We start from the raw sequence: 26194 nt of genomic DNA on the forward strand, positions 1-26194 counted from the left end.
TTAAATTGGGTGAGCATTCCCTAAGCTGTCCCCTGAATCTCTGTTTTCCTTGGTGCTCATGGAAAACCAGGGGAATACTCTGAACAGAGCCATTCTGCCAAACCTAATTCATAACTATCCAATAAAGAAATTGCATTCAAGAATTTCTTGTCTTGTGTTTCTTGCCTGTAAGTGCTGACACAGAACTTTACCTATTTAATATAACAGGGACATTACAATAAAGTAGGTCTTATGGTGACATATTCATGAAGTGCCCAGAATGTTTCTCCAACTGGACCAAATGAATCCAGGGGAATTAGGCTTTTAGAAGGTATAGGATTCGTTTCCAGAATCCATTGGGTCGGTTTTTTTTTTACTAGAAAGAGGCCAATTGGGAAATGGACACGCATTTAGCAGGGTTCCTTCCGTGGATGCTGTGACTAACGCACTGAAACACCCATGGATAAGGTACACTATTAATGAAGTGTCTTGGAATTGACTGGATTTTTTTTACGCTCAATGCCAACAACAAAACGATTGACTCAGAAACCTTAACCCAAATTCAAAAATAATAGCATTTTAGCAATGAAATGCGAAATATATTTTTGTGGACAAATTAGGCCTATATCCCTTTCCCAAAGCGCTTCCCAGATAAATAGCCTAAGTAGGCTATCTTTTCTCCAAACTCAACTCACTGTGAATGAGTGTCCCGATTTCAATAACATGAGAGGAAAGGTTTCCCTGTTCTGTGAGACACATCAGCCAATGCAAATGCATACATTTCAAATGCTCCACTGAAACCTGTTACAGTGTTGCCAGATTGGGCTGTTACCTGGCTACTTGGGATGGCCGTCTGCGGGTAAAAACGGGAAAAAAATGGCCATTTGGCGTTTTTTTCTGCAGTTTAGTGTCCATAGAAATCAATGCAATTTGTTGAAATTGAGCGGAATTTAGTGCATTTTGGCGATTTTTGAGAACCTTTTGGGCGGGATTTGATCAGACACATCTGGCAACACTGGCCAGTTCTCTATTTACCATTGCCATGACATACGGGACACATTACCAGGGCATAAATCAAGTCCACTGTAAACATGAACTGTACAAAACCTGCTTTTGAGGATCCAGTGAACAGGGTCTATTTTTGCTTGCCCCCCCTGAGGGCAAATGAGTTCTGATGCATTTCCTGCCCGTAACTCCTCAAGTGGCAACATCTGAAACCACATTTGAGGGATTCATGAGCCCAGAACCTGAAGCACTGAATCATTATTAAGGGACAGCTCCACAGGATAGAATCATTCTCAATGTGTCCAGTTGGACAGGCATCACTGACGCACACTCTGTCTTCTTCCCTCCTCTGGGGTGCATTTCTTGAAAGCATAGTTGCTACCTACTCTAGCTACTTTGTTGGTTGCGATGCAATTTCCCATTGGCAGCTACACAAGTTGCTAACTGCTAACAACTACGCTTTTGAGAAATGGTTCTATTTCTGTTTCTCTCTCTCTCTCTCTCTCTCTCTCTCTCTCTCTCTCTCTCTCTCTCTCTCTCTCTCTCTCTCTCTCTCGTCTCCTACAGGTAGTATCTCTTTATCCTTCTCTTTTTCTGTTCTCCCTGTAAATCTCTCTCACTGTCTCTTGCTGTCTTTCCATCTTCTTTTCTTTCTATCCGTCTCTACAGCAGCATGTGCAGCATGCAGCATTGGTGTCACTGATCGCCCAGAGCCCCATGCAGCTCGAAGATACCTGGCGGCTGGTGCTGCCGGGAGATTCAACCGCGCTAAAGTGTGACAGATGAACGCTGGGAATTATAGGTCCGCTGAGTGAGTTTACCCCCTTTCGCTCTCATTCATGTTTGTACAGCGAGGGACCCCGGGCATCCATCTTTCGACAGAGCATTAATCAAGCCCAAAAGTGTTATCCTCCCAGGTCGCTGTGCTCACAAGACCTTGCTGAGACAACACCTCGCCCTGTGACATTTTATTGACATTGATCTCTCTCTCTCTCTCTCTCTCTCTCTCTCTCTCTCTCTCTCTCTCTCTCTCTCTCCTCTCTTTCTTTCTCCATCATTCACTTTCCACCACTGCTGCCGCCTTTGTAATTTGCTTATACATGTGAAATGGACTTAGTTCGCTAATCCTTTATTTGAGCAGGTGAGTTCAGACCTTCCTTCAAGGCCTTTGCACTTTCAATGAGGAAAGACAGCCAGTAAGGAGACGGTACACTCTCAGAAATAAAGGTACAGAACTCGTAGCTGTGGCAGTACCCTCAAGGGCAGTACCATTGCGTCGCTTGATTGGTACCCCAAAAAAGAGGTGACAGAAGCACATTGGTCGACATTGCAAGAAACTAAATGCACCTCTTTTTTGGGATACCAATCAAGCGACGCAATGGTACTCCCCTTGAGGGTACTGCCACAGCGACGAGTTCTGTACCTTTATTTCTGAGAGTGTAGAGTGGAGTGGCAAGCTGTAGTAGGGAAGGAGGCCTGGAGATGAATGAGCAAAGGCAATTTATGTTAGTGTTTTAAAGTACTTAAGTGGAGGATTTTCCATCATTCTCATTTACAGTCAAACTCTGCCCATCACTGTTGACAACAGTGTATTTTCCATATGTGCACGGTCTGAGGTCTGTTTGAAATTGTGGGCACCTGCGATAGCCTGATAAACCAGCCTAAATGTGAGATTGGAATGTATAATTCAGTCTGGCCCTGATGATGAATAGTACATCCGAAGATTGTTGATAAGAACAACCCGTTGTCTTTCAAACCGTGCCTGTGCCTATACTGTAGGCCGGCGCTCTGACCAATAGCGCCATCTTTCTCATTGATGTGCTTTCCCAACTTTGCAAGCTTCGTCGTCACTCCCTCAAAACCCCGCCCGCTTTGATTCAAAACAAATCTCTGCGTTCTGATTGGTTTGCCAGATTCTTGGCAAGCCTAGCAAACCACTCCAAAGATGCGAGGCCAGACCACTCGCAGCCAAAATGGCGCTGGCTACACCTGCGATATTGTACGAGTTCGTAGGCCTATTAATGTGTAACGCAAACACAACAAATACATTGCACTTTTTTTTTAACAGGCCTTCAGTTTATTTATTTTTATCTACCACCGGAATAAGCAATAGGCCTACTAAGTAGTTTATAAAATTGTAACCGAAGGGTTCCTCCTCCTCTCACATATTCGAGTATGTGAGTCACACTTTGGATAAGTTGCAACAACAACAAAAAAAGAAGAAATGAGATGAGGGAGGGAGGAGAGAAACACATAAATGAAAATGTCAGTTAGTTGCCCTGGGCCGTCTGCATGTCTGCTGTATACCTAGCGTGGTGATAAACAGCCCTGTGATGGCTCTAGGGCCCGCGGACAGGGCCGGATTAACGCACAGGCTACATATGGGTGCAGCCTAGGGGCCCCCACCTGCAAGAGGGCCCCTTATTGCCCAAACGTGGAAAAATTGCAGAATTGTGACAAGATGCAATAGCAAAAAAATGAATGTACTGTGTTGAGTATAGTTGGTAGACATGTTATCCTTAATTCCAAGCTTGTAATTAGGACACTGTCCATGTAAATGTGTCGAAAAAATTTGCTATCCAGGGGGCCCCATAGCAACCTGTAGCCTAGGGGCCCCAGGCTATCTTAATCCGGCCCTGGCCGCGGAGATGGGGCTGTTCTCACCTCGCAAGCACAGTCACAATGCCTCTCAGGTCCTACCGCCATGCCATGCCGTAATTGTATTTCTATTATTTTTCTCCGTCGCCTGGCAACGGGTTTTAATCCTACTCAGTCACCTGACACGTCAACAATGAAATGTGTTTCTCGCTCTCTCAAATGAAGCATTGAGGTGATGAGGGAGACAAGCGAGAGAGAGAGAGAGAGAGAGTGACAGAGGGAGAGCAAAAAGGCTAAGAATGACAAGTATAGATAGCAAGTTGTCTGTTGAACTGGTTTATTGAAGTGACAAAAAAAGAGGAAAAAAGATGATGTGGTGTGTGTGTGTGCGCGCGTGTGTGTGTCTGAATGCGTGGGTGCATGTATGCTTGTGCGCGCGTGTGTGTCTGCGTGCGTTTGTGTGTGAAGGTGCGTTATGATGGTTGTAAGCCAAAGCGTTACCTTTTCACCCCAGTGGAAAAACAGCCCATTGGCCGGTGAGTGACAGAGGAACTGTCAGGAGCCATCAGCAGCATGCCGACTCTTCCTCCTCTCACCTCAGCGCCGGCTAACACGGAAAACACTTAATGCCCAGTGACAGACTGTCATCCCCGGACCCATCACAATGCTGCAAAATAACTACAGAAAAAAGCATGTGTGTGTGCGTGCCTCCGTGCGTGCGTGTGTGTGCGTGCGTGCGTGCGTGCGTGCGTGCGTGCGGGCGTGTGTGAGCGCATGTGAGTGTGTGTGTGTGTGTGTGTGTGTGTGTGTGTGTGTGTGTGTGTGTGCATGCTTGCGTGGGTGGGTGCGTGCGTGTGCGTGCGTGCATGTGTGTGTGTGTGTGTATGTGCGTGCATGTGTGTGCGTGCATGTGTGTGTGTGTGTGTATGCGCGTGCATGTGTGTGTGCGTGCATTTTTGTGCTTTAGGGCAGGGTTTCCCAAACTGGGGTGCGTGCACCCCTGGGGGTGCGTGGCCTGCTACAAGGGGGTGCGCGAGCTGAATTGTGCAATGGCTGATATGTGTGTTTTTATACAGTATTAATTAACATGAAGTAGTTTTTAATTTTATGGTGAATTGTATGCTTGAACAAACTATTAGAAATGAGGATTCCCCAAATGACTGCATAATTTGTGCAGTGAAACCATACTTAAGTGGCCATCAGCACACCAAAATATTTGCTTAGGGGGTGCGTGAACCACACTGAAATGTACAAGGGGGTGCACGGGGAGAAAGGTTTGGGAACCCCTGCTTTAGGGGGAAGAAGAGTATACAAGAACTCTGGGCTGCTGACAGCTTTGGCTATGCTGTGCCCGTGACAAAGACATCTGAAAGAGCCCCAAACCCAATCAATTCAATGTAATGAGGACCCAATTCTAGGCCCCCTCTCTCCCTGCGCCCGGTACAAATGACCCCTTTGTCCCCCCTGCCGGCTTCCCTGCAAGAACATAGCAGACCACAACACTCACTGACTACACACAAACTAACGCAACCTGATTTAAAAATGGCCTCTGACACATATAAACTTGTGCCGTCCCCTGTAGTTTATAAACACTGTGAATTTACTCTAGTAATGAAAAGGTAGCAACTGTATGTGTTTATTATGATACTTCCACACATGTAGTTTTGGAGTCATTTCAGAGGATGATGAATAAGTGCCATGCGCCGTTACAAATAAGACAATATTGCGCAAATATGACTAACTTTCTTTAAATTAAAAGAGCGCATGTTTATAATACATGTTATCAACTTCAATTACAAAGTTATTACACACGGCAGTGAGCTGACAGTTTGCCAGATGTGTGACTGCATAAGTTATCATTATGCCCCAAATGAAACAGATAGCCAGATTGTGTCTGTCTGAGAGAGGCCTCTAGTTTGTTTTTTTCCACTCCACACACATCCCTGTTATGTTTGTTGGCATCATAGCAAAAAAATGCTCATGCCTGATGCAATGTGAACGATTTACAGTTGGAGAAGTGGTGCGTGTGTGTGTGTGTGTGTGTGTGTGTGTGTGTGTGTGTGTGTGTGTGTGTGTGTGTGTGTGTGTGTGTGTGTGTGTGTGTGTGTGTGTGCGCGTGCGTGCGTGCGTGTGAGTGTCTATGAAACGTGTGTGTATGTGTGTGTGTGTGTGAGCGTGTGTCTATGAAACGTTTGTGTGTGTCTGTGTCTGTGTCTGTGTGCATATGCATTTGGGGGGTGGAGGTTGTTGATGGTGGTGGTGGAGCATTTAGATGTTGGGGGGGATTGTGGGGAGGGTGGGTCTCTGGTGGGTGTACATAGTCTCGCCACTGACTAGGACGAGTGATTTACACACGCGCTGTTCACACCCAGCCATGGCCATCTATTACCTCCTGACAGAGGTGACGAGAGCACCTACTACTACATAAAGCTGTAGCGAGAGAGAGAGAGAGAGAGAGAGAGAGAGAGAGAGAGAGAGAGAGAGAGAGAGAGAGAGAGATGGAAGGAGAGAGAGAGAGGGAAGGAGAGAGAGCGAGACACACAAATACGACTTGCGCTTTAATCGGAGGGGTATAATTGTTTCGAATTTATGGCCCCGGATTGCCTCGGAGCGAGGAGGGATTGAGTGTGAGAGCACCCCTGCACACCACCCCCTCAACACCACAACACGGATCCCCAGTCGCACGGTGTCTAAAGGGTGTAATTCTCACGGCTTGATGACATTTATAGCACACTACTGTGTATATGCATGACAATAGTCTGCACTGTGTGCCCTGACAGATTTAAGTGCAAGCAATAGGGCTAACTGTATTTTTTTTTCTCGGCATGCATTTTTATGTATTCATTTATTTATTTATTTTTTACAGTAACAGGTGGAGCGTATACTGTACAGTATACCAATGGTGTGTAATTTCAGGGTCCTCTAACAAAACTTTCTCAGTGTTTTTATGGCTTCCTGTGTTGCGGGCTGCATGCTGTGTGTTTACCATACCTTTCAAGCTCCTGCCAGTGGTGATGATGTCATGACAGGCCAGTATGGCCACAGGGCCAGTTCAAGGTATTGGTGGCCCCTTTGGCAAAGAGAGACTTGGGGCCCTCCTTACCCCCATTCTCTTCAAACTATGGGGAAGGGCCCCCTTCAAGAGAGCTTTCGAGCAATATCATGGCGCTTTTCTGTCACTGAATTCAAGGAGATGCTGGCGCATTCACAAAGTTTTCACTGCTGACATTTAAATACAAGTACAGCACCAGTAGTTACCAGGAGGGCCCCTTTCATCCGGGGCCCCAGGGCAATTGCCTAGTTTGCTTGTCTGGTTGGGATAGGCCTGTATGGCCAGGATGTGTGTTTATGTAGTTCACACGCGGCGTGTGTGGATATGAATGTGCATTAGAGGTTTGAGAGAGACAGTGGAAATCAGACTGTGTGGGAAGATGAATCTTTGACATGATCCCACAAACATCTGCGTATATGTGATACCCAAGGTTGTTAAAACTACTGTCATGCCCCAGTGTCCCTGCCAATGACTGTTATTATGAGTACTACGGGTCCAAATGTTGCAACCGACTTGTTATCATTTAATTTTTTTCTGTTGAAACCTCATTCATTCACCATTGCCCGCGTCGTCATTCTTGCGTTTAAACTGTCACAGCTCATTCAGCTCTGTAAACAGGCACAGGGGCGTTGGGCACAGGAGCGGTTTTGCTGGGCCTGGGACAAACCCATCTTAAAGCCATCCCCCCCAAAAAAACACCCGTACATACAATGTCATGAGGATCAAATTCTGGGGCCACTCTCTCTGTCTGTGCCCGCAACATCCTACGCTTGTTGCCTTTCCTTGGCAGGCATGTTGGCATCCCTTCCCTTGCCAACAGGTACCCAGACAGCTGGCACCATGCCACCAGAGCCCTGGAGCAAGCCCTGACAACAGCATCATCCTGTCTGTCAGACCGGTGATGGGAGGTGGATAGAGGACACGGATGAGCCCATACTGCCAGTCTGCCACCATGCCTTATCACCTGTCACAAGGCTTGTTATACATCTCTAATAGCCAGGCTGTGCCCTCCTATGCAACAGCTTCAGCGTTGCTACCAGTCAGGTCAAGAGCCAATGCAAGTACTTTCTGAGTTCCCGCAAATACGGGAACTCCCCCCACTTTGTTGGGAAGCAAACAATCATTAGCAAACCAAGGGAGACCATCTGGGAAATGCCGTTGGGGAAATGTTAATTGTTATGCTTTTCGTCAGACCAAGTCTCGAAGAGATTTGAAAGTCGATGATAATCAGGCTACATCTCTAAGGCAATTCTATCATGATTGCTGCATGATATTGCCCTTGCAGCAGTACTGCAGTAGCACTCATAGTTACATTATGGTTACCGAAGAAGAAGAAGAAGAAGAAGAAGAAGAAGAAGAAGAAGAAGAAGAAGAAGAAGAAGAAGAAGAAGAAGAAGAAGATGAAGATGGAAGAATATGAGGAGGAAGATTGTAAGAGCAATATACAGGAATACTACCCAAAAGAAATCAATCAAAGCAAGGTTTGTTCTTCAGAGAACCCGAGTATAGGATTTGTATAGAGGAAATAACTTTGGCTACATGTAGTGCTACCAAAAACGTCAATAGGCTATGCCATACCCAGGGCCACTGACAGCTTTGGCCGGACCCAGGACAAATCATCTTAAAGAGGCCCCCACCCAATACATGCAATGTAATTAGAAGCCAATTCTTGCCCTCTCCCTCCCTGCACCCAGGATTACTGACACCTTTCCCCCCCCCGTCGGTTTCCCTGGCCATACCTAGTGCCAATGCCAGCACCCCCCCCCCACACACACACACACACACACACACACTATCATAAAAACACAGTGTAGGCTACCATACCCAGACTGGGTCCCAAGACACCTTAGTGTGGTGCACTAGGTGGTCGCAGTGAGAAAGTGGAATTTATTTGGGAGTCTTTTGGCCCCAGCCCTAGGCCTGTTATGGGAGAGTGGGAATTGTCGCAACACAGACACACACACACACACACACACACACACACACACACACACACACACACACACACACAGACACACACACACACACACACAGAGCGGAGAAGGAACCAGGCAGGGTCATAATATTATAGCGTGGGCCTGCCCTGCTGAACATGCACACTTTTTCATACAATCTGTTTCTCATCGGGCCATGCAGGATCGACGCCCATCAACAACATGGCAAGTCCAAAATAGCCCAGTAGCCAGGTGGCGGGTAAGGGTGCCAAAGGAAAAATTATATTGCTCACTTTGTCCTGTTTGTCATCCTAAATGGTTGCCAACTAACCTTTTCACAGTGAAAACTGGAGAATTTTTTTAAAACGTGTGCTGCCAAAACCAACTCGGAGGGGTGACATGCCTGATTTGTCATCATGGCTGTAAGTCTGTTTCTCTGGTAATATTTTTAGTGCTGCTTACGAATACATATTTCAACCTTGGCATGATCCATTGGCAATGTAGCCTATCATTATATTGTCTTGAACAACTTACAATGTAAGTTAATTTTCATGTTGAGTCACTACAACATAACAAGCCACCGAAGACCTGTAACATTATGATCAGAAATGCATGTAACAAGCAACTGATCCTCGTGCATGTTAAAAGGCAAACATGTAATATGTCTACACGCATCAATATGTAATATTGTTTAATATTTTATGTAACCCTAACCTTAATGCACAGTGTAAGTAGTTCATACTGTTATGGTAGCGATCTCACTCACAATTTGTTGAATAAGCTTAACTACATCATTTCAACATTGTTATGACAATACCAAGAGTCTTAAGTAACAGATTAAGGGCCGCTGTGCACCAGTGCACTAATTCGTTTATTGCTTATTTGACCATGTATAAGACAGAATCTAGTACCAGAGTTAGCTAGAAGCTAGTTTACATCTGTGGTCCCACTGCGGAACACCATTGGGCCCTGCAATTTTGGTTACCAGCAGAAAATTACTTTCCACATCTGAGATGCCCTGTCGCCTTTCTTTCCTATACCCAGTGGTGTAGTCTACGTAGAACGCAGGTATACGGAGTATACCCAATTCTAAATTTCAGGGATTTCAGTATACCCACTCAACATTGATTGATCCATTATTTTGAACAGCACAAATATATAAAGTATACCCACTTCAAAAAACTTTCAAATGTACAGTATACCCACCACTAAAAAGTAGACTACACCACGCCTATACCTGCACATTTACACAGACGTAGCAGTTTACCAAGTGCTCCGCGCTCCTAGTTTTGCCTTTTGCTGTATTTTGAACTGCCTGCACCCCTCTCCATCCCCTACTTCTTGTGCTGGTCCCCTTTTCAGTCCCTTTTCACATGGTACTGTAAGTTTGCAGTGTTGACGTCTGATGGCAAAACTTGACAAGATTTTTTTGAAAATGAGTAGGGTTACTTTGTCGTTTAGCCTCGGAAGAGCAAAGAATATGAAACCACGGAACGTAGAGGCGTTGGGCAGGCAAACTCGCATCAAACTCATCGAGCATTAGTTGGTGTGTATTTAACAAAATTAACACAGTATTCCGTATTATTTCCAAAGATTTGTAAATGCTTTGTTTATACTTATTTCATTATGTAATAAGTGGATTGGTAACACTTTACAATAAGGGTACATGAATACTATTGGAATTATGTTGGAAGTAATGTATGATTTATAGTTAATTAACACATGACCTATGTATGCATTGATGGTTAGTATACTAGTAATGAGAAGGGAGTCCTGCTTGGAATCATAATGACCCACTATTAACTAATTGTGCAAATCAAAAGTGAATTCATGGTGTGAGTTCCAAGTGTTAATATACCATGTATTAACACTGCTTATTATATGGTTGTGACGTCATCTGTCGAATGCTCCATTCATTTCAACGGGGCTCCCCAACGTTCGGACGTCTGTTATTTTTCGATAACGGACGGGTTGGTCTATAACAGACCGCTGTCAATGGCAACAAGACTTTTCACTGCTAAAGCGACTTTTCAACAAGACTCTAATCAGCTGCTGTGATAGACAGCACCCGTTGTCCTGGCTACCGCTGTCAATGGCAACAAGACGTTCACTGCTAAAGCCACTGGCTTGTATACAAGTCAGTGGCTAAAGCGAATGTTTCATATCACTCCGCAGGGGGTCCGGTCTTTTGTCACTCTAAATCAGCTGCTGTGATAGACAACACCTGTTGTCCTGGCTAGCCTACCTAGCTGTTGCCTAGCGGTGTTCCACAACGGCACTGTTTTGTTTTGCGCAGCAACAATCTTAACATTAAATAGGTCTAAAGAAATGTCCCCGCATGTGTGAATCATTTAAGTATATCCATATAATAAGCGGGTTAACTTTCGGCGAGTCGGTCGCTTTGTGGAATAGCAGCACTTCAGAGAGAACAAGACCCCTCCGCTCCGCGTCGGGGTCTAAAGATTCTCTCTGTCGTGCTGCTATTCCACGGTAGCGACCTTCTCGCCGAACGTTAACCCTTACTGATAACACTGCTGTTAATATATTGTGTATTAACACTGCCAGATCGTTCCTTATCATATAAGAATTCGACCTGGACGTGGAATTAATTGATAGAGTTGGCCTACCTTATGCATGCAGCAGATGTTGAGTGTAGAAGTAAAGTTAACATGGTGGATGAAAGGTAAATTTAACCCTATTCAGACTGGGCTTTTTTGGCATTCCTGGGCCTGGGGGGGGGGCTCTTTTGACCCCCCCCCCTCATAACTCATGAACGGAATACAGTATCACTACGAAACTTGGGGGAGATGATCTACATATGGACATCTATGAATGACATCATTTTTGTGTAATTATCTGGTATTATGACGTCATTATGACATCATTATGTTATTATGCCCAAAATATCGCCATAATGGATTTTCCAACAAATTTAGGTAAAGCTCTTAAATTTTAATGATTTTATGCTTCAAACCACTTACATGCTCACAAAGTTGTCTGATGCTAATGGAAAAAACAAAAAAATATGAAAAAATATGGCGTCATAGATATGGTAAAGTGATTTTTGATCAGACATACCTGTCAGAAAACCGTTGCCATGACAACGGCAAAAATAGTAAACCTAATCTTTCGGTACCCAACTGTAGCCAAATAAATTTTAGCTGAAGTCACAAGGTTTCGTAGTCATAGCTTAAGTCGTTAAGTAATTATACAACATCACAGTTGGTGCGGGCACTTTTACCCCCCCCCCCCCCCCCCTCAGTCTGGATAGGGTTAAAGTGCAAAATTATACTGGAAATGAATCCCATGCTAAAAATCCTGCCTTATCACGATCCAGTCGTTTCTCAAGATAGTTGACTCACGAAGGCTGCGTGACACCTCTGTGCCAGGAAGATGTTGCGATAGGGCACCGTTGGCTCTGCGTTGTTTGAAACGTGGAGGGGTGCTTGCAACCTTCATATCGTTCACCTGCTGGCTGCTCACCTCTTCTGGACACAGTCCCTGGCGCAATGTTTTGCCACTCTGGCCAGAGATAATTTCCCACTTCACATTCTTGTGACCAGCCGCACCCATTTGTAATATTAATATACAAGCAATATCATGTTATGTCCCATGTGTCAAGGTCTGCTTGTTGAAGGGGGGGGGGGGTATTATTGGGTAGGCCTTCGTCTAAGATGATCTTGTAACCAACACCACACAAGTAATATTTTTCTGTGTGAGGTCATATCTAAAGTAATTATTAATTAATTTATTATTTAACAACATCTTTTGAGTCATAATATAAGTCATGATGACTATGGCATTAGCTAATGTATAAAGAAGAGATATTCCAAGTGTGTTAATATATACTCACAAAAGATTTTACGCTTAACTACTGAATCTTTGCCCCTTATTCTGCGGTCACGACATGATAATGAGTACTATATGATTAGCTAATGCATGAAGAAGTGATATTCAGAATGTGTTACTATGTACTCAGAGAAGAACTTCTGATTAACTACCATTATCAATAAAAACACCAGTTTGTGTAAAAATTTTAATAAGCAAAAATGTTAAACAAGGGATGACACAATAACATACCACAGGCTTACATACATTTATCCATAGAGAGAGAGAGAGAGAGAGAGAGAGAGAGAGAGAGAGAGAGAGAGAGAGAGAGAGAGAGAGAGAGAGAGAGAGAGAGAGAAAGAGAGAGACAGCGACAGACAGACAGCAGACAGACCGACCGACCGAGCAACCGACCGACCAACACACACACACACACACACACACTCTCCTGAAAAGGTCCAAAAGATAAAGTCCATGGTTTACAGATGCATAGCAAGATGCATTGTCCTATATGAAACTCGGAAAGTCCAAGTTGCATGGTCCACAGAGAAAGCTGGGGTTGACATACTCGGAGGTGCACAAGGTGTTTGGATCCGCAAACCACTGACAGTGGTTCACTGTGAAGTGCCTGTAGCCTGTCGCAGTCAATGCACTCCTGTAAGTGCCCCATTGGTCACTGATGACGGTGGTTCCCGGACGCACTTGTTTAACCACACCAGCTTCTCCTCACCAGCCACAAGACAGGACGTTTCTGGTGGTCACCTACTCCTAATATTCTTAATACCCACTTTTTCCGTCGCCATGTTGCACCGGCCCTTCTGTGGTGATACTGTAACAAGAAAGTAAAGTAAGTGAGTAAGTAAGTACATTTTACTTATAAAGCACATAAAACAGTACAAAACTGACCAAAGTGATACAGATATTAAAAGGAGAAGGGAACAATGTCAGATAAAATTCATGCAGCTTGGCCTGCAAGTTATTTGAAAATATGCAGCACCATGGGTGACATCATCAAAGCTTAAGGTGGTCCAACAACATGTTGCTGTACTGCTTCACAGTGGTACCTCTCCAGCCCCCCAGGGGAGGTTGAGATGGCTGCGGTGCTTAGTTGCCTTTAGGGGGCATTAGTCTATTTTATTTTTTTAATACTAAAAGGGACGTTGGCAGGCTTATGATGAGGTCAAGGGGGCGTTGGGAGGCTCACCTTGCTTTTATTACGGAAACAACTTTCATCAATAGCTGCAAACTCTCAACGATCTCCAACCATTTGACCATGGCGTCTTATGTGGGCCTTTATTGAATGATTGCAAATCCATCTGACTGTTCCAGCCATCTTTGACAGTGTCCGGGAACTCCTCGCAACTCCATCCTGGATCATGTCACTCTGCCTAAAGCACAAAACCTGAAAGAAACTGACCAAAGGCAGAATAGAAAAAATAATTAAACATATAGTCAGTAGACAACACAGCACTGTAGTCTAAAATTCCCTCGTAAAGACAGTATAACCCCTTCATATTAAACTATTAGAGGCAATTTCTGGCAATATCATTTCTAAAGAAAAAGTTTATGTAGTTTAGGACACTACATCTACATCTTGAGAAATGGCCGCCACATTGAATTATCTTGTGGTAAGTGCTTTTTTTCCTGAAGTGTGACCCTTAGAGAGTATTTCAGCTAAATTCCATGTCTTTATACCAAAGTAAGTGGCTTTTACAGTAACCATTAGTAGCAGAGACGGCCATCTTGAAAAATGGGTGCCATATTGACTTTAAGTGAGGCCAGCATTTTTTCCTAAAAAGTGACCCTCAGATAGTATTTCAGTCATATTGCATTTTTTAACCAAAGTAAATGGTTTTATACTAACCATTCAATAGCAGTGGCAGCCATCTTGGGAAATGCTGGCTATATTACAATGTTGTGTGGCCAGCTTTTTATTACAAAAGTGACCCTCAGAAAGTATATATTTGACAAATTCCATGCATTTATACCAAAGTGTATGACTATGTCACTAAGCTGCTCTAGTACATCTAGCAGAAATTCACCCCTTTCAACTCCCCTCCACAGGCACACACAGAAGTCATAAGTCCATTGGAGAGGAGTTCTGCCAGTTCTACTCTACTGGCTGGTAATCTTATTTGCTACTGGTTTGTCAAATTATTACACTTCCAAAAGTGACCACTGGGGGGCTTAAATACAGTATATTATATTGCAATTCAGTGGTAAGGCATGGCAAGCCACCTCTTCAAACAAGTTTTCTTGACTGGGATGTGCACTACAGGTTGAGATAATGGAACAACACCATAGATTTCATTTCTACAGGCTTGCAATCTGTCTTGGCCTCACTAGGCTAAAAAACAGAGATCCAGAAACACAACAGAAGCATATTGTCTTTCTTGTATTTTACTTAATATGTTTTTGTGAAAATGATAGACAAACACATAGGCCTACAAAACGTATCATAGCTGTTAAATGAAGAACCATTAATTACTGTAGCTGAGTTGCACCAAGTGTTTGCTCAGCCATTATCCAAACTACTTCGTTTTAATTGGAATTTTTAAGCTACTAAAATTTATATATGAACTACCCGCATGAAATACACTACAAATGAGATGAATTATTCAAAATAAAGTACTCACAGGAGCTGCTTGAACAAGCACGTTGTAGGAGTGACAAAGAGAGCTGTCTGCATCGTTGTGGCACGGTCGAAATGGCTACAATAACACTTCCGCTCGTAACTTCCTGTTCAAATCTTTTGTCAAAATAAAAGTCACGAATAGCTTGGTGATTACATTAGTTTTACCACAACCGTAAATGCTGCTGACTATTGCATATAATGAAAATCAAAATGATGCATTTCGATTTTCCTTTCATGCAATGTGCACTATTTACAATTGTGGTAGAACTAATGTAATTAAAAAGCTATTTGGTTCTTGTATTGTGAGTTGAACAGGAAAGTGAGAACAAAGGCGTTGTTGTAGCCATTTTGGCCATGCTACAACGATGCAGACAGCTCTCTTTGTCACTCCTACAACGTGCTTGTTCAAGCAGCTCCTGTGAGTACTTTATTTTGAATAATTATATGTAGTGTATTTCATGTGGTAGTTCATATATTAATTTTAGTAGCTTAAAAAAATCCAATTAAAACGAAGTCGTTTGGAATGGCTGAGCAAACAAATGGTGCAACTCAGCTACAGTAATAATGGTTCTTCATTTAACAGCTATGATACATGTTTTGTAGGCCTATGTGTTTGTCTATCAATTTCACAAAAAATATTCAGTAAAATACAAGAAAGACAATATGCTGCTGTGGTGTTTCCAGATCTCTGTTTTTAGCCTAGTGAGGCCAAGACAGATTGCAAGCCTGTAGAAATGAAATCTATGTCGTTCCATTATCTCAACCTGTAGTGCACATCCCAACAAAAAACAACAACAAAAAAAAAAACATGTTTGAAGAGGTGGCTTGCCATGCCCAACCACTGAAATGCAATATACTGTATTTAAGCCCCTAGTGGTCACTTTTGGTAGCATAATTTGACAAACCAGTAGCAAATAAGAACACTACCAGCCAGTGGAATAGAACTGACATAACTCCTCTCCAATGGACTTGTGACTTCTATGTGTGCCTGTGGAGTGGAGTTGAGAGGAGTGAATTTCTGCTAGATCTACTAGAGCAGCGTATAATCGTACACTTTGGCATAAAAGCATGGAATTTGGCAAATATATACTCTCTGAGGGTCATTTTTGAATAAAAAAGCTGGCCACACAAAATTGTAATATAGCCGGCATTTTTCAAGATATCTGCTGCTATTGAATGGTTAGTATAAAACCATTTACTTTGGTTAAAAAATGTAAATGGCTGAAATATTCTCTAAGGGTCACTTTTTGAAAAAAAAATGCTGGCCTCACTTAAAGTCAATATGGCACCCATTTTTCAAGATGGCCGTCTCTGCTACTAATGGTTACTGTAAAAGCCACTTACTTTGGTATAAAGACATGTAATTTAGCTGAAATACTCTCTAAGGGTCACACTTCAGGAAAAAAAAACACTGGGCACAAGAAAATTCAGTATGGCGGCCATTTCTCAAGATGTAGATGTAGTCCATACACTTGTACTCCATACACTTTTTCTTTAGAAATGATATTGGCAGAATTTGCCAGTAATAGTTTAATATGAAGGGGTTATACTGTCTTTACGAGGGAATTTTAGACTACAGTGCTGTGTTGTCTACTGACTATATGTTTAATTATTTTTTCTATTCTGCCTTTGGTCAGTTTCTTTCAGGTTTTGTGCTTTAGGCAGAGTGACATGATGCAGGATGGAGTTGCGAGGAGTTCCCGGACACGGTCAAAGATGGCTGGAACAGTCGGATGGATTTGCAATCATGCAATAAAGGCCCACATGAGACGCCATGGTCAAATGGTTGGAGATCGTTGAGAGTTTGCAGCTATTGATGAAAGTTGTTGTAATAATAGCAAGGTGAGCCTCCCAACGCCCCCTTCTCTTCATCATGAGCCTCCCAACACCTACTTGACCTCATCATAAGCCTGCCAACGCCCCCCTTAGTATTGAAAAAATAAAGTAGACTAATGCCCCCTAAAGGCAACTAAGCACCGCAGCCATCTCAACCTCCCCTGGGGGGCTGGAGAGGTACCACTGTGAAGCAGTACAGCAACATGTTGTTGGACCACCTTAAGCTTTGATGATGTCACCCATGGTGCTGCATATTTTCAAAAAACTTGCAGGCCAAGCTGCATGGATTTTATCTGACATTGTTCCCTTCTCCTTTTAATATCTGTATATCACTTTGGTCAGTTTTGTACTGTTTTATGTGCTTTTTAAGTAAAATGTACTTACTTACTCACTTACTTTACTCTCTTGTGTATTTACAGTATCACCACAGAAGGGCTGGTGCAACATGGCGACGGAAAAAGTGGGTATTAAGAATATTAGGAGTAGGTGACCGCCAGAAACATCCTGTCTTGTGGCTGGTGTGGTTAAACACGTGCGTCCGGGAACCACCGTCATCAGTGACCAATGGGGCGCTTACAGGAGTGCATTGGCTGCGACAGGCTACAGGCACTTCACAGTGAACCACTGTCAGTGGTTTGCGGATCCAAACACCTTGTGCACCTCCGAGTATGTCAACCCCAGCTTTCTCTGTGGACCATGCAACTTGGACTTTCCGAGTTTCATATAGGACAATGCATCTTGCTATGCATCTGTAAACCATGGACTTTATCTTTTGGACCTTTTCAGGAGAGTGTGTGTGTGTGTGTGTGTGTGTTGGTCGGTCGGTCGGTCGGTTGCTCGGTCGGTCGGTCAGTCGGTCTGTCTGTCGCTTTCTCTCTCTCTCTCTCTCTCTCTCTCTCTCTCTCTCTCTCTCTCTCTCTCTCTCTATGGATAAATGTATGTAAGCCTGTGGTATGTTATTGTGTCATCCCTTGTTTAACATTTTTGCTTATTAAAATTTTTACACAAACTGGTGTTTTTATTGATAATGGTAGTTAATCAGAAGTTCTTCTCTGAGTACATAGTAACACATTCTGAATATCACTTCTTCATGCATTAGCTAATGATATAGTACTCATTATCATGTCATGACCGCAGAATAAGGGGCAAAGATTCAGTAGTTAAGCGTAAAATCTTTTGTGAGTATATATTAACACACTTGGAATATCTCTTCTTTATACATTAGCTAATGCCATAGTAATCATGACTTATATTATGACTCAAAAGATGTTGTTAAATAATACATTAATTAATCATTACTTTAGATATGACCTCACACAGAAAAATATTACTTGTGTGGTGTTGGTTACAAGATCATCTTAGACGAAGGCCTACCCAATAATACCCCCCCCCCCCCCTTCAACAAGCAGACCTTGACACATGGGACATAATATGATATTGCTTGTATATTAATATTACAAATGGGTGCGGCTGGTCACAAGAATGTGAAGTGGGAAATGATCTCTGGCCAGAGTGGCAAAACATTGCGCCAGGGACTGTGTGTCCAGAAGAGGTGAGCAGCCAGCAGGTGAACGATATGAAGGTTGCAAGCACCCCTCCACGTTTCAAACAACGCAGAGCCAACGGTGCCCTATCGCAACATCTTCCTGGCACAGAGGTGTCACGCAGCCTTCGTGAGTCAACTATCTTGAGAAACGACTGGATCGTGATAAGGCAGGATTTTTAGCATGGGATTCATTTCCAGTATAATTTTGCACTTTAAATTTACCTTTCATCCACCATGTTAACTTTACTTCTACACTCAACATCTGCTGCATACATAAGGTAGGCCAACTCTATCAATTAATTCCACGTCCAGGTCGAATTCTTATATGATAAGGAACGATCTGGCAGTGTTAATACACAATATATTAACAGCAGTGTTATCAGCAGTGTTAATACATGGTATATTAACACTTGGAACTCACACTATGAATTCACTTTTGATTTGCACAATTAGTTAATAGTGGGTCATTATGATTCCAAGCAGGACTCCCTTCTCATTACTAGTATACTAACCATCAATGCATACATAGGTCATGTGTTAATTAACTATAAATCATACATTACTTCCAACATAATTCCAATAGTATTCATGTACCCTTATTGTAAAGTGTTACCTAAGTATTAATAAAAGATTTATTAAGTCACAAGAAAGCTTTGAAATATCTGTCTTTCAATTGATACCAGGTGAACACTTTGACAGTGAAATGTAACATTCTTCTTGTTGGTCCTCTTCTATAGTTGTTGAATTAGCATGACAAGATTTACTCTTGGGTTCCTACCCCCAGAAGGTCCCCCTTTAGTGGCCAAGTCAGAGATGGCTTTATAGTTTTATTAGACGGACATCTGTTTAATTCAACACTTGCCGAGTAGGATCAAGTCAATACTCTAAAGCTGATGATACACCAGGGAACTTTTGGAGCAACCCATTTGGGCAACGATACTACACCCTAAGAAATGCTGGGTTGTTTTGTCAACCCAAGTGCTGAATAACAGCTATTGGGTAAACGTGTTGGGTTATTCTAATGCAGTGTTGGGTTACTCTAACTCAATATTGGTACAGTGGGGAACATCTATGCTACTCTGCTGATTGGGTTATTAGTTAGGTTACACAATAACCCAACTCACTGGTTTATTGTACCCAACACTGTGTTGCCCTGCTACGTTTGAAATCAGAGTTCCCTGCAGATAACGTTCTTTCTGCCTGCCCGCCCTGGAAGAAGTGAACTGACCGGAGTCTTCAACAAAAATGAAGGTTTGTAATGTGTTTTTACTGTTTTGTCTCCAGCTAACTTTAGTTAACTGCCTAAAGCTGATAGATGTGTGATAGCCATTCCTTCATCCAACGCATTTCTTATCTTCCATACGATCGATCTATGAAGTATGAACCCATAGAATAAGAAGACCGTTGCCCAAGGTAGTCTCTACACAAACCTAAACCGTTGGTTACTCTCAATTACCTAAAGCAATGGAAATGGAGTCAACTAATCTAATCATAAGAAACACTGGAATGAATCTCGTCTCGAAACCAGATGGGATGAATTTTAATTTCACGAAACTCGCCTGTAACTTCAATCTGTGTCCAACCGTCTTTTGGTTTCCACGGTAACTCTCGACACAAATAACTGGCCGCAGTGCCGCCGCTCTGAAGTTGGTCTCTCGGCGGGCAAATATTATCAACTCTCTGCCGCGAGTTCGCGTGGAATAAGTAGCACAAATCAGCACAAGTTAGAGAAATGAACAACAACGGAAAATACAGACGTGCCGTGTATCCCTATTCAGTTGGACCATTGCTGCTGGCATCTGCAGCTCTGCTCAAGGTAGGCTAGTTCATGGCTGATTGCTAGTCTGTGTGGTTTCAGAACCAGCTTTTAAGATAAGCCTGGACGTCCGCGAATTGGGCTTCGATATGCAGACATGTCAGGACGGTTAACACTGTATGTCAGCGAGCATGGTATAGCTACTACCTCTGGTTTAACAACAATGTGGCTTTCTATTTGCTATATGATTGCAGCTATGAAAAGAAGGAAGGAGACGTCCAGGACTGAACAGAGCTGTCACCTGTCACAGTGCAGTGCACCGACGACTGACTGCCGTGAGTAGTGGGCCCTATTTATAGTTTTCGGTGTGGGCAGGCCAAAGCGAATACGGTGCTTTTCAAAGAAAAATAATGTATTGACATTGGTGTAATGCAATGATAGACCTCCTTGGTGTAATGTGATGAGCATAGCCTAGGGGAGACCGGGGCTGGTTCGATCAATTTTCATTCTCATTTATTTTTCTCTGCCTTTACAAAGCTTTACAGCTGTCAAATGGTGATTGACTGAAAGAGTCATGTCTCCTCTATAAGATACATGCATATAATGTCAACAAACGATCCCTTGTTTCGAGTAATAAGCAATGTAATTGTCACTGAGAAATTGATCGAACCTGCCCCGTGCCGGGGCAGGTTCGATCAGTAGTCGGGGCTGGTTTGATCACAGGCCTAACTAAATAATAATGTGAAATAGAAAGCAGATAGCTTGATAAATTAATAAAGGCATGTCTTTTTACCATTGGTTCTTATAAAGATCATCTTGAATGCAAAGATAGAAATGTTTAATTGGCTAATGATTAAATCATCATAAAAATATCATTAAACTTGTTAAAAACCTAAGCTGTTGAACATATTACTGTCAAAAAGGGTCAAACAACATGTCACATTCAACATTTAACCCTAATTTGGCTATTTTCAGTTCAATTCCATATTCCTTTCATGTTTCTGAAAAATTACATAGACCCCCATTGTAGTGCCATATAATGGAAGTCAATGGAATCCATTGATCGAACCTGCCCCGACATTAGTGATCGAACCTGCCCCGGACATTTGAGTCACAGATTTTTTCACAAAAGCTGTTACCCTGCTTGAATCAATCATCTGATGATCTCAAACTTTGTTTTGATTTATAGCTGAGTCCCTTAACAGTCAATCAAAATGTGTTTCATCTTTTTATCTTTAACTGTCACTTTTCTGGGATGTGTTGAGTGGAATGTGTAAAATCCACGGAATGACACCCCAAAACTGAAAAGTTGCTCTCACCTCAAGGGTTAATGACTTTGAGAACTCCAATGTAGGTTGACTTATTCTAGTCCAAATGGACATCATTTTGGTGTTGAAATTATCTCTCAGCACCTCTTAGTGTAGTGGCAATCAACAATGATCATACTTGCCCCTGATCGGACCTGCCCCGGTCTCCCCTACTTAAAAATATATTTTGCTGCAACTAAATGGATGCGGCCTATTATTCAGTTATAATAATTTCAAATGTGTTTCTCACCATTTTTTTTAGGCTATTTGCTTGGATGTTGCTGAAAGAATGGAGGCATTCTTCATTGTGCAGCACTAGCCTACTGTGCGTAAGTCACTGTTTTTTCCATGTTGCAATAGTTTGGCTACCACTAGCGCATCCTTCCTTATACACTTAAGCCTTGACCAAATTGAGTTTCATTGCTAGTGATTTGACCTCATTCAATTGGATCCTCATATCAGAAGCATTTTTGTTTTCTGATATTTGTTTTTAATAGCCAACACTTTCTTTACTAGCTAACACTTTCTTATTTAGCCATTTATTTCACAGATGGTCTGACCTGTCTTGCAATGTCATCATCATTTTATAATTTTGTAACTAAATGATTATGTCGCATACAACACGTGTGTGTTTTTCTTTTCATTCAGAGGCCGAGAGAGTTTTGACGAGGCTTCTGTACCCAGGAGGCGGAGGCAGCAATTCCAGCTTCAATGCGCACAGTCCTTTAAAAGGGACACCCAGCTAAGATTTTATTGCAAATTCTACACAGAATGCACTGCTCTACACATTTGGTTTTGGAAACACTGTGTATTATTGTAAGTGTACACCAGGGGTGGGGAACCTTTTTCATTTGAAGGGCCACTTCAAATTACTCTGAGGGCCGTGAAAGTCCTCCGAGGGCCGTACAATTAACACAAACCAAGTAGGATTTCCCCCTGCACTCTAGGCCTATATGGAATGCAGCCACCTTAAAACAGACCTTAACTTCTATATGTCCCCTGAATATAACTTTCATTGTATTGCAAATGTTTCTTTTACAAAATATGCCATATTTCATATGAAGTTGCATAATATTAAAATTGTCTCAGGGGCTGGATAAAACGGCCTCAAGGGCCGCAAACGGCCCTCCAGACATAGGTTCCCCACCCCTGGTTTACATCAATACAGCAAATTCATGGTGACACTACAATGACCTCAGCTATTTGGTTGTTTCTAGTGTTTAGGTACTGTCACAAAGCAGTCTTACAAACACATTTATTAATCTCTGTATCAACATTGAGGTTCTCATATAACCTTTCCCCATTCTATTCCCAAGTAAAAATGTGCTCCTAGAAACAACTTGAAGGCATAATGCCCTTCACTTTCAACATGGGTCTTCTTTGTAAACTTTGAAAGTGTATATTGAAAAAGTAGGCTATGTTATTTTTCTATATTAGTAAATAATGAGTTTTCCATAATGTGCAATGCTTGAAAGTGTTTCCCAGTGTGTTGTTACCCTATCATTTTTCCATTTTTTTTGTCCATGTTTTTGAATAATATCCCTTCCTGCCTTTTTTTGACTGTATGATAACATGTCTGTTATATTGCTCTATTTTATATTTAAATGCAATCATCTTTGTTGAAAAGTGTGAAAACAAAATGGGACAATAAAATCAATGTATTGCACAAACTGGTGTGCTTATTTTGCACAGTCTGTGTCACATATAATAAGTGATACATTTATTGGGTAAATTTAACTTCATAATTAAGTAATTTAAACAGAATATTGGGGCTGTATAACCCATATATAGGATATGATGTAATAACCCAACAATGAAGTACATTCAATATAACGGTTTGGTTAGAAATAACCCCACATTTGAGTTAATTGTTTTACTCAACCTGTTGGGTTGAAATTTATAACCCAATTCATTGTATAAATACAACCCAATGCGAGGTTGGTCCAATAGTTACCCAGCACGGTAGTAAGAATTGGGTTATTTTCAACCCATCATTTTTTAAGGGTGTATAACATTTTATTTCGACAGTTTGTCACTACAACACTATCGTCAGAACTTGGATCAGCAGCGGACAAATTTTCTCAATAATTTCAGCGGAAAATTAGGAGCCAATCATGTCGTTGCAGAGCAACATTGCTCAAAAAGTTGCCCTGTGTATCATCATCTTCAGTGTTAAATTAACACAGCATAATGTACTTTCTACCCTCCTCCTCGCACGTCCTGGGTCCCTCCTTAGTTCTTGGTGAGAGCTGTCTGCACAGCTTTATTAGGGGCCCCTCCGTACTTGTCTTGCCTGGCTGAGCTCCTGTTTGATTCCAGCCCAGTGCCACTTGGGCCATGAGTGTGATGATGAAGTCACGCCGTGGTGGACCGTTAGCTCACGCCGCCTCCCAGAGGATGATGAGTGACACGGGCAGCAGCTGCAGGGTGGGGTGGTAGTGGTGGTGGTGGTGTGTGTGTGTGTGCGTATGGGTAAGGGGTCTTGTGTGTGTGTGTGTGTGTGTGTGTGTGTGTGTGTGTGTGTGTGTGTGTGTGTGTGTGTGTGTGTGTGTGTGTGTTTGAGGGTGTGTATGTGTATGTGTTCTGCAGGGTGGGGTGACGGAGAGGGTGACTGGGGAGCAGAGAGGGGTGTTGGTGGTGTGTGTGAGTAAGAAGCTGTGAGTGTTTGTGTGTGTGTGTGTGTGTGTGTGTGTGTGTGTGTGTGTGTGTGTGTGTGTGTGTGTGTGTGTGTGTGTGTGTTTGTGGGTAAGGGGTTTTGTGTGTGTGTGTGTGTGTGTGTGTATGTGTGTGCGTGCGTATGTGTGTGTGTATGTGTGTTCAGGTCAAGGGGTCGTTAGTCAGAGACTTGACCAGCAGGTCCAGACCAATGGGGCACATTGAGCAGAGGGTGGCTTGAGTGTGTGTGTGTGCATGTGTGCGTGCGTTCATGCGTGCGCGCGTGTGTCTGCGTGCGTGCATGCATGCACATGTGGGTGGGTGCGTTTGTGAGTTAGGACGTCTTAAACGTGGTTGTGTGGGGTTGGTGGGGTTAAGAGAGAAATCCTGACATACCATTTCTTCTTTTCCCCTTTGTGGGGAACATGAAACACAAATCCTTTCTTTGCACTCGTTCCGCCCTTTCATTCTCTCTTTGTCACTTTGTAATGGATTTCTTTTTTCATCCTTCAACGAGATGAATTTCTCTCCGGGTGTCAATCTATCTCTCTCTCTATCTCTATCTAACCCATCTATCTATCTATCTCTCCCTCTATCTATTTCCTGGTCAAGGCAAAAATGGAAAATCTGTGTTCCAATTTAAGATACCTGCATGCCAAGTGCATGACCATCGCGACGGCGCTCGGCTTTGTAATTCTAGCTGTCGACTTTTGCTGTAAACCATTTGTGCCAAGGCATTCTCTGAATGCTGCGAGCGAGTGGCCCGCTGAAAATCGAGAGTCCCTCTGGCCCGCCGTGCCGTGAGGTGTCCTCTCAGGCCTGTTTGCGCAAGCCGCGTCGGCTCCTAAGCCCTCGTTCAACTGGCAAATCTGCGCATATGTCCGTGGGATTGTTTGCATTGTGACTCACTTTCTGTGAATGTATGTATGTGTCATGGAGATGGAGAGAAAGTTAAAAAAAATGAAGAGTGTGCGCTTGGATGCGTATGTGTGTGTGTGAGAGAGAGAGAGACAAAGAGAGAGAGAGAGAGGACTATATTCTGAGTTTTGAGTATGCATACTAGATATTGTCTGTGCTTTTGTATGTGTACATGCATGTGTAGTTTGTCATTGTGTGCATAAAGAGCATGTGAATGTGCATGTGGGTGTACATTGAAACCACCCCTGGAGCAAGATGCATTTTAATTAAAGTCTGTACAATTCAATTTAAGTCTGCACAATTGTACAGTGTGGAAGTGTTGATGTAGCCAGGTAGGCGTGTGAAGGGAGTGGAGTCGGGGTCAAAGGTTAATCTGTTAAGCGCACAGCACGCTGATTGTGCATACTCATCTCTGCTGGTGGTGTGGCCACTGTTCATCCACTGCAAACTCCCTCCCTGACAGGTGTGGGTATGTGTGCGCGACACTCAGAGTGCATGCAGGGTGCTGGCTGGCTGTACAGTTTACGAGGGTGTGTGTGTGTGTTTGTGTGTGTGTGTGCATGTGTTCGCGGGTGTGTGTGCATGTGCGTGTTTTTGTGTGTGTCTAGCAAACATGTAATACATGCACTTGTATATCTTTCAGGGTGTGTGTGGGTGTGTGTTATATGTATGTGTCAAATTAATAATGTGTGTGTGTGTGTGTGTGTGTGTGTGTGTGTGTGTGTGTGTGTGTGTGATGTTTGAGTGTCTTGTGTCATCTTTTACAGGAATGTCCTGGTCTGCCCGGTCGAGTGGAACGACATCGAAACCCGAACGCCAGTATCAGTCAGTCAGTCAGTGCAGACGACGAGCTCAGTGATACTGAAAGGCCACGCAGCGAACAGATACCGTCCTTGCTTTGCTGCATAGCTTTTCACCACTCCATTCAGCGCGTGCAGGGTGGAGAGAAAAATAACACGTGCTGCTGAGCAAACTTCACATAAGTAATAAAAGTTCATTTATTTTCACTCGCAGTATACACAGTAGGGAATAGGCATGTCTGGGCTTCATTTATAATGTACTTTTCAAAAGAAGGACCTTTCCCCCTCGTCTGGGTGAAATAACAGTTGTTAACCTTTTTTCCTTGATTTTTTTTCTTTTCTTTT

The sequence above is a fragment of the Engraulis encrasicolus genome, chromosome 8, assembly GCF_034702125.1.
Source record: "Engraulis encrasicolus isolate BLACKSEA-1 chromosome 8, IST_EnEncr_1.0, whole genome shotgun sequence".
NCBI classification, from domain to species: domain Eukaryota; kingdom Metazoa; phylum Chordata; class Actinopteri; order Clupeiformes; family Engraulidae; genus Engraulis; species Engraulis encrasicolus.